The sequence below is a fragment of the Pongo abelii genome, chromosome 8 (assembly GCF_028885655.2).
Source record: "Pongo abelii isolate AG06213 chromosome 8, NHGRI_mPonAbe1-v2.0_pri, whole genome shotgun sequence".
NCBI classification, from domain to species: Eukaryota; Metazoa; Chordata; class Mammalia; order Primates; family Hominidae; genus Pongo; species Pongo abelii.
Window position 1 is genome coordinate 94767082 of NC_071993.2, and position 9323 is coordinate 94776404.

General features: G+C 41.2%; 1 long non-coding RNA gene across 1 annotated transcript in view; it reads left to right on the top strand.

Moving 5' to 3' along the window:
• Nucleotides 1-9323, top strand: part of LOC129048305 (uncharacterized) — an 80104-nt gene that overhangs the window by 37625 nt on the left and 33156 nt on the right. The gene's annotated exons all lie outside the window — the stretch shown is intronic.

A 9323-nucleotide genomic window follows, 5' to 3' on the forward strand; every position in this document is an offset into this window, starting at 1 on the left:
TTCAGTCTATTACCTTGAACCAATTCCAGTATAGTTGCTGCTGTATTTAAGAAAAACTTTATGCCTGTTTTATAACTTTCTGCCCCATTAAATTATCTTTTTTTGGACAAATAGTTTTTTATTAATTGTTTTGAGTGTTTTAGAAAGGCAATGATATTATAGAAAAGCAACTTTAGGCTCGGTGCAGTGGCTCACACCTGTAATCCCAGCACTTTGAGAGGCCGAGGCAGGGGGATCCCTTGAGCCCAGGACTTTGAGCCTAGGCAACATAGTAAGATCCTGTCTCTACAAAAAAATGAACAAAATTAACTGAGTGTGATGGCATGCACCTGTAGTCCCAGCTACTTGGGAGGCTGAGATGAGAGGATGGCTTGAGCCTGGGAGGTCAAGGCTGCAGTGAGCCGAGATCACGCCACTACATCCAACCTGGGTGACAGAGTGAGATACTGTCTGAAAACAAAACAACAACAAAAATTTGTATCTCTTTTCCAAAAACGGTATCTTTTTTTTTTTTTCCTTTCCGTAGTCTTATTTTATTGGCTAGAGACTTCAGACCATGTTAAATGTGTATGGGGAGAGAGGGTATCCTTATTACTAAAGTTAATAGGGCTCAATTTTGTACATGTACAGAATGTTTGCTGCTGGTTTTGTAGACAATCTTTATCTCATTTGAGTTGTATCTTTGTTCCCTTTATTTCTAGGTTACTAAGCAATTTTTAAAAAACTATGTATTGCCGTTGAATTATTATCAAATTCCTTTTTGACCTTTATTCAGAAGGTCTTCCTTCACCCCCCTTGACTTATTAAAATAAATAGATTTCCTAAACTGAGAGAGATCACCGTCATCCTTTTCTCCATGGTTTTCTTTCGTCATCACCCTACTGTCTTTGCAGTGCAGGATGAACAGCAAGACCCTGACAAGCAATAGGGTGTCTTCAGCCAGTGAAGATGGCAGAATGGATAGACAGAAGTGTGCTTTTCTAGTTGTTTATTTATTTATTTATTTGTCTTTCCCATCATGTTAAAAAATTTTCATCACTCTCCAAAATCCCAATCCATCCCCAAATAAAACAAGGGCCTGCAGAGAGTCAGCTTTCTGGCTAGAGTGCAAGGTACATGTTGTAGCCATTGGACAAAATGAAGCCAACTGGGTAACAGGATAGAAACCATGACCCTGGCTCTTTATCGACGAAATAACCAGGCACAGACATCACAGGTTTTCTCTTTGCCAGTTCAAAATGCCAAAAAGGGATGCAGGGGAAGAATTAATGAAGATTCTCTCTGATGTAGCTTCTGTACTCCCTCCCCATAGTGTGTGTTTGCTTTTTGAGTAGGGGATTTGATTCTGAAATACACCATACTTGGCAATTTTCTTTAAAGCTTAAACTCTTAGAACTAAGCCTCCGGATTTTCGATGGCCATGGGCAAATGCTTTTTTTGTGGATACTGTTTGATGAATGTGCCCAGTTGACGCCTATGCTCACAATTTCCACAAGGAACATCCTGAACCTTTCTAACTAAACACAAGGCTAATGAATTATGTGTGGGAAGCTCTCTCTACCTCTCTCTCTCTTTTTTTTAAGTATGTAGCACTCATGGAAGTTGAGCCATCTTTCCGTAAGTGCATGATTGCAAATGTCTTTCTTAGTATTTAACTATAGGATAAGACAATGGCCTAAAAACTAGGCCCTAGAGATGAGACTAGTAGGCTAGGTTCCCAAACTGTGAGAGAGTATTCAGGATGTTCTTGCTACCCAACAGTATATTCCATGGAGGTAGATCTAGGAAACTCTGATAAGACTTCCGGGTTGCCACACTCAAGACCTCCAGCACCTTTGCCACTTGGACCAGTGAAGAGTCTCGCAGCCTGCCCTAACCACAGCTCCCTTCTGAGAGGAAAAGCTGCTCACAGTGAGTGGTCATAGTTATGGTATTTATCCCCATTCCTACTGCCCCATCACACATATACATAACAAGCCAACTTAAGGGTGACCCAACCATAGGCTAGTGACCTTCCTCCAAATGCTTTTATTTATTTTATTATTTTTATTTTAGAGGCAGAGTCTTGGTCTGTCACCCAGGCTGGAGTGTAGTGGCGTGATCTCGGCTCACTGCAACCTCCACCTCCCCGGTTCAAGCAATTCTTGTGCCTCAGACTCCTGAGTAGCTGAGATTACAGGCATGTGCCACCATGCCAGGCTAATTTTTGTATTTTTAGTAGGGACAGCATTTTGCCATGTTGGCCAGGCTAGTCTTGAACACCTGACCTCAAGTGATCTGCCCACCTCAGCCTCCCAAAGTGTTGGGATTACAGGCATGAGCCACCGTACCTGGCCCCCCAAATGCTTTTAAACGAATCACATTGCTCTCTCAGCAAGGAAGAATTGGAACACTGAGAGACTAAGCAGTTAGGTATCACAGGTGAAGTTGGGGCAGGCTGGATCTTAAGAGACCAAGTACAAGTTAAAGTTTTGAGGGAGAAAAGACTCTGAGAAAGCAGAGGACAGTGGATGGTAAGAAAGAGAAGAAAACAGATGTGCTGAGAAAAGCAGGGAAGTCCTAAGACATTAAGTGGCCATGGTTCCTACTGGTTCCCAAGCTCCAGTTCTCATGAGGCACCAGGATGTGTTATAGTTTACTGTCTTTGGGAATCTATGAGATTCCTATGTATTCTCACAATATTAATCCTTTGTATGTGTCAACTTGAGTGTTCTTGCAATCAAAAGACCTGGCCTAAGATATGGGCAATGTGGGAAATCCACATTTAGGCAGGCAGTGGAAACTTTAAAACTCTGTCTTTAGTGCCAGCCAGTTACTTTTAATTTGTTTTCCTCATCATAGGAAACCTTATAGAATTGGAGTGTGAATTTCTTGGTGCAGGATGGGAATGCCCAGAGCTTGAGGATTTAGGGTTTACTAGCAGGGCTGAGATCTCTTCACATTCCTACTCAAGAGGCGTGGCTATCTTTCATCACCTCAAGAAGGTTTTAACTAATGCTTTCAAGATGTGAGTGATTGATAATTTACAAATGATGCTGGGTAGACTGTCTCTGACATGTCCACTTGCACCTCCAGAACTCTTTATATGAGCGATACTCACTTCTCAGTTCATTTGTTCAGTAAACAAAAGATCAAAGGGGAAAAAAGGTGAGAATTAATAGTAGGAAATGAGCATTTTAGAGAAATGTCTGAAATCAGCTGAGTGCAGAAAGACAAAGCTTGAATGTGATAGACATCAGCTCTAGAAATTTTCTGAACACTCTAGGATTCTCATGAACCTGCAGCCATCCTTCAAGGCCCAATTCATGGGGTATTCTTTTCTTGAATTGGGAATTGAAGGGTGGATAGGATTTAGATATGCTGACTTGAGAGCAGTGGCATCCCTAGTGGAGAAAATAGCATGAGTGAAGATCTGGAGAGGGTCGAGGCCACTATGTGTGGAAAACTAAGGACAATTCAGTTTAGCTGGGAGGCTAAGGGTACACAAATGGAGGAAGATGCATATTAAACCAAAAAGGTAAATTGCGGCTTAACCCCTGTAATGGCCCCTAGGTAGGCAAAGTGAGTATCAGAGTTTCATGAGTGAGGGAAGGAGTGATTCATTAGCTGCCTTTAGGAATATTAACTTGGAAACACTGTGTTGTTAGGATTAGAGTGAGGAAGGAGTGGACATTGGGAGATCTGGCGCAAGATAAGAAAATAGGCTGGGTGTGGTGGCTCATGCCTGTAATCCCAACACTTTAGAAGGCTAAGGTTAAGAGGTTCCCTTGAGTCCAGGAGTTTGAGACCAGCCTGGTCAATATTGTGAGACCCCCCCATCTCTACAAATAATTTTTTTTTTAATTAGCTGAGAGTGATGGCATGTGCCTGAAGTCCCAGCTACATGGGAGACTGAGGAGGGAGAATGGCTTCAGTCCAGGAAGTTGAGGCTGCAGTGAGCTATGTTCTCACCACTGCACTCCAGCCTGGGTGACAAGGGAAACCCCATTTCAATCAATAATAATAATAACAATAATAATGTAGTTTCAATAAAAGGAGAACAGGAAGAGAGCAGATGAAAAAGAAATTAAATTACAGAGAAATGGCTCAAGTAGGCCATGAAAAGAAGCAGTCTGTGTTACCCTTGGAAGTTGCCTGCTTGTGTTGTTGGCAGGATAATGGTACTTTTAGGAAAGTGGAGAATGCCAGAGAAGGATAAGGAAGTGAGGAGGAGGAAGAAATAGGGGAGGAGAACTCATTCTTGAATCACTTTAAGAAGCTTCAAAGACTCAATTGATGAGTGAACATCAGATTTAAATACACCTTGTCTCCATTAGGGAGATACCCAGAGAGATGCACTATGTCATGGCTAAATTAGGCTGAGTTTCATGTCTGCATGAAGAGAAGTGTATTGGTCTATGTCTGTAACATATATATCACTGAATTTTTCAATGTGTTTGTAATTTGTATAAAAATCTCAAAAAAAACTAGTCTTTTTTTTTCCCAAGGGGATTAAGCTATCCTATGGCATATAGCCTTGGGTTTTTATTTCATTGTAATAACTTTCTAGTCACTTAAAAAGTTCTTGCGTATTTAGAATTTATTACTCCAAATTTGAAAAATCTAAGGCTTTCTGTCTTAGCACATTGCATCTCTGTTAAGACATTCTTTCCACAAAGACATTAGAAGGATCTCTGGAGGTGACTGATGAAACAATAATTTGAGTGGATTTAGGGTTTTAATTACTGTTTTATGTAATTGTGAGTGGGCACTGTGGAAAAAAAATTCATCAACAAAGGAAACAATTGTTCCAAAGAATTACATCTGCATTTATTCTCTGTCAAAAATTTCTCATTAAAAATGTGTTTCTTTAAAAGTAACTCAAAGCAGCTGATGAAATACAAGAGCATGGAAAGTTTCAAATCCCAGTGCAAATTGGATTCATCAAAGATCATTTGCCAGAGACTTGACTCCATGGTAAAAGAGCTTCTCACCATTTCTCACATCCATTAACTGGGTTTCATACTTATGCTAAGATGCTGGCAGTTTTATTTCCATAGGTGGATATTTTCCACTTAAACACTTCCTTTTCATAATACTTTTGATGTCTCTAGAGCATTCATACGGTTTGACTTTTCTCTTTAGTGATGACTCCGACTCGTGTTTTTTCTTCTTTAAGAGAGTGAGTGAAGAAAGAAAGAAGCCATAGGCAGCTCTACTAAAGAGGTGAAAATCCTAAAGACCATCCCACAATGTCTGAACCACCATCAAAGACTAGCGTGTGAGAAATGACAGTTACTGAGATTATTCCCAAACCATTCTCTAGTTTTTTTGGAAAGATCAGGCCTGCATGAGAGGCCACTGGGGTAAATCTTACAAAAAAATAAGACTGTAGGAAAAAATAGAACTACCATTTGATCTAGCTGTCCCTCTTTTGGGCATAAACCCAGAGGTAATGAAATCACCACCTTTTTAAGATATCTTCACCCCCATGTTCACTGCAGAATTATTTACAATAGCCAAGATGTGGAAACAACCTAAGTGTCAATCAGTGGACAAATGGATAAAGAAACTGTGGTGTGTATATACAATGGAATATTATTCAGCCCTAAAAAAGAGCAAGATCTTGCCATTTGCCAAAACATGGATGAGCCTGGAGGATATTATGCTAAGTGAAATAAGCCAGACACAGAAATACAAATACTGCATGATCTCATATGTGGAATATGACCTCACATGTAGAATATGCTCTCACATGTGGAATCTAAAAACAAATTCACTGTTGGGCCCTGTGACTCATGCCTGTAATCCCAGCACTTTGGGTGGCTGAGGTGGGAGAATCACTTGAGACTGGCCTGGGCAACATAGTTAGATCCTATCTCTACAAAGCAAATTTAAAAGATAGCCAGGCATGATGGCACCCACCTGTAGTCCCAACTACTCAGGAGGCTGAGGTGGGAGGATAGCTTGAGTCCAGGAGGTCGAGGATCCTGTGAGTCATGATCATGCCACTACATTCCAGCCTGGGTGACAAAGTAAGACTCTGTCTCAGTAAAATAAATACATAAATAAATAAAGTAAATACATTGAAAATATTTAGAGATAGTGAACAAAACAGTGGTTACTGAGGCAGGGGTAGAGAGTGAAGAGGAAATGGGGACATGTGGGTCAGAGGATAGAAAGTGGTAGATATGTAGGACGAACGAGTCTAGAAATCTCATCTACAACATGAAGATCTTAGGTAATTAAATTGTGCTGTGTATAGAATTCACTGTAAATGAGTAGATTTTAGCTGCTCTTGCCATGGGTAACTATGTGAAATGATGACTATGTTAATTTGCTTTCAGTATAATAACCTTTTTGCTATCTCTGTATATCCCTTAACATGTTATATACCTTAAATACACATAATAACATTTATTTTTTTAAAAAGATTACAGAAAAACATCTCTTTGAAGCTGGCACTGCTGGTGAAAACTAAAGCAACAGATGGAGAAAAGAGGATGAATAAAGAAAATTTGGGCTGATGTTCTCCAGAAAAGGAAAGGGTGGCCACTTTGTCAATGGATTTGTTGAGCACCCATTATCTGTGGGAAGGGATTACCAAACGCTACAGAAATCTCTGTCTTGAGGTCATATAACAGTCTATTGAGGGAACAAGGCACATATATACCAAAATGATTTAAATAGCAAGGTAAGAGTAGCATAATAATTATCAGCAGCTACTGAGCATTGTATAGACATTGCTTATTTAATACTTACCAAATCAGCCCATGAAGTAGATGGGTTTGTTAAAATATATTTGCTGACTGGCAACAGAAAAGCCAAAAAAAATATATACTGGCTTAAACAAGTAAGGAGGTTATTTATATCATGCTACAAAAAGCCTAGAGTTTGTTGCCCTGGTTAGGGCCACCAGGGACACAGTCTTCTCTGTATTTCTGCTCTACAGTCCTTAGCTCCACAGTCATAGTTGCTGCCCTTTCAAGCATCACATTTGTGTGTAAAGCAGGATGAAGGATGGAGTAACGGGCGTGGGGCACTTATATAAGAAAAGGAATGCTTTCCCAGAAATTCAAGCTTACTTCCTCTTATATACTATTAGCCAGAACAATGTCAGTAGGCTACCATCAGCTTTAAGGAAGCCAGTTGCTTGAGCATTTTAGCTGGGCACGTCGTTACCCTTAACAAAACTGGAGCTCTATAAGAAGGAAAAATGAGGAGAGAACTTACATTGGGAACATAAATAGCAGTGTCTGCCACTGTGGGTTGACTATGTCATTTTACAGATAATAAACTGAGGCTCAAAGAGGTTAAATGGTTTGCTCAATTTATCATACAACCAGCAAATAGCAGAGCCAGGGTTAAAACCCAGATGTGAGTGAATCCACAGTTTTTACTCTTAACTCCCATTCATTACTGTCATGTGGCGCTTCAAATGAATGATATAAATAACGTGATGGTACATGCAGGGTGGGAGTAGATCAATACGATTTTGGTATGTAGAAAATAGGGAGTAGAATCATTCAGAGAGAAAGATTTTTCCTACCGTTGGAGGCCTTTGGGGGACAGGAAAAAGTCCAAATTGATTATCAGAGAGTTATTGTTAGGGGAGAATGGGAAGAAAGCTCAGAAAGAAGTGCTGGGACACCAGGCTTCTGTGATAGCTCCCAAGTAACAAGTCCAAAATGGAATTTCTGATTTCTCTGTTCTCTAATCCATTTTATTCTCCATCTTTTCCCATCTCAGTAAAATTCACATTTATATGCCCAGCTGGTTAAGCAGGAAATCTGAGGGTTGACATTCATCCCTCTGTTGCCCTCACTCTCACATCTGCAAGTCCTGAAGTATTTACCTCCAAAATATCTCTCACTATGTCCTTTTTGTCACTGTCTCTGCCCCTTGCTCATCCAGCTTGCCACCAGCGTGTGCTTGAGAATGGAAACAGCCTCCTCCTAATGGGTCTTCTTGCTTCTTCTCTTGTGTCCTTTAGCCAGTTCTCCACTTGGCAATCTTGAATGAACTTTAAACATTGTAAGCCAGATCACATGACAGCATCCACTTAAAACCCTCCTGTGGTTTTTGTTGCACTTGGAAAGGACCCCAACTATGTCTTTGGCTTAGACCCCAGCTTTGTTTGTGACCCTGCACAGTCTAGTACTTCCTTACCTTTCCAATCCCATCTTGCGCTGCATTCACCTTTGCTCGCTCTTGGGCTCCAATTACAGTAGCTTCTTTGCAGTTGTTGAAATGCTTCTTCCCTTGCCCAAGATCCTTCTTTATGGTTTGGAGTACTTTACCCCTGGTCAACTCCTGTTTCTACATATTTATGCTTAAACATCATCTCCTCAGGCAGGGATCCCCACGTGCTCTCTCTAAATCCAGTCCCTCTTGTTCTTCTCTATCAGAAACTTAATGATTTCATTTTTTTTTCACATTCAGATTACTTTCCTACATATGTAATTATACATTTATTTGTTATTTGTTTACCTTTTTCTGGTCTGTCTCCCCTGCTCCCTGTTAAGAACAATGAGGGCAGAAGCTGTATTTGTTTTGCTGCTGCTATGTATCTGGTAACACAGTGCTTGGCACAGAGTAGGTGCTCAATAAATGTTTGAATGAATGAATGAGTGAATGAATAAACAACTGACAAGATTGACTTGGCAAAGTGTCAAATGCCGGTAGAATGTGTTGCACACACAATTAGAAATAAAGCTTGTGGGCGGGGCGTGGGGGCTCACGCCTGTAATCCCAGCACTTTGGGAGGCCGAGGCGGGTGGATCATGAGGTCAGGAGATCGAGACCATCCTGGCTAACATGGTGAAACCCCGTCTCTACTAAAAATACAAAAAATTAGCTGGGCGTGCTGGTGGGCACCTGTAGTCCCAGCAACTAGGGAGGCTGAGGCAGGAGAATGGCATGAACCTGGGAGGCGGAGCTTGCAGTGAGCCTAGATTGCACCACTGCACTCCAGACTGGGCGACAGAGTGAGACTCCGTCTCAAGAAAAAAAAAAGGAAATAAAGCTTGTGGCCGGGTACAGTGGCTCACGCCTCTAATCCCAGCACTTTGGGAAGCTGAAGCAGGCGGATCACCTGAGGTCAGGAGTTCGAGACCAGCCTGGCCAACATGGTGAAACCTCATCTCTACTAAAAATACAAAAATTAGCTGGGCGTGGTGGCAGGCGCCTGTAATCCCAGCTACTCGGGAGGCTGAGGCAGGAGAATCACTTGAACCTGGGAGGCAGAGGTTGCAGTGAGCCGAGATCATGCCATTGCACTCCAGTCTTGGGGACAAGACCAAGACTTCATCTCAAAAACAAAAACAAAAACAAACAACAACAAA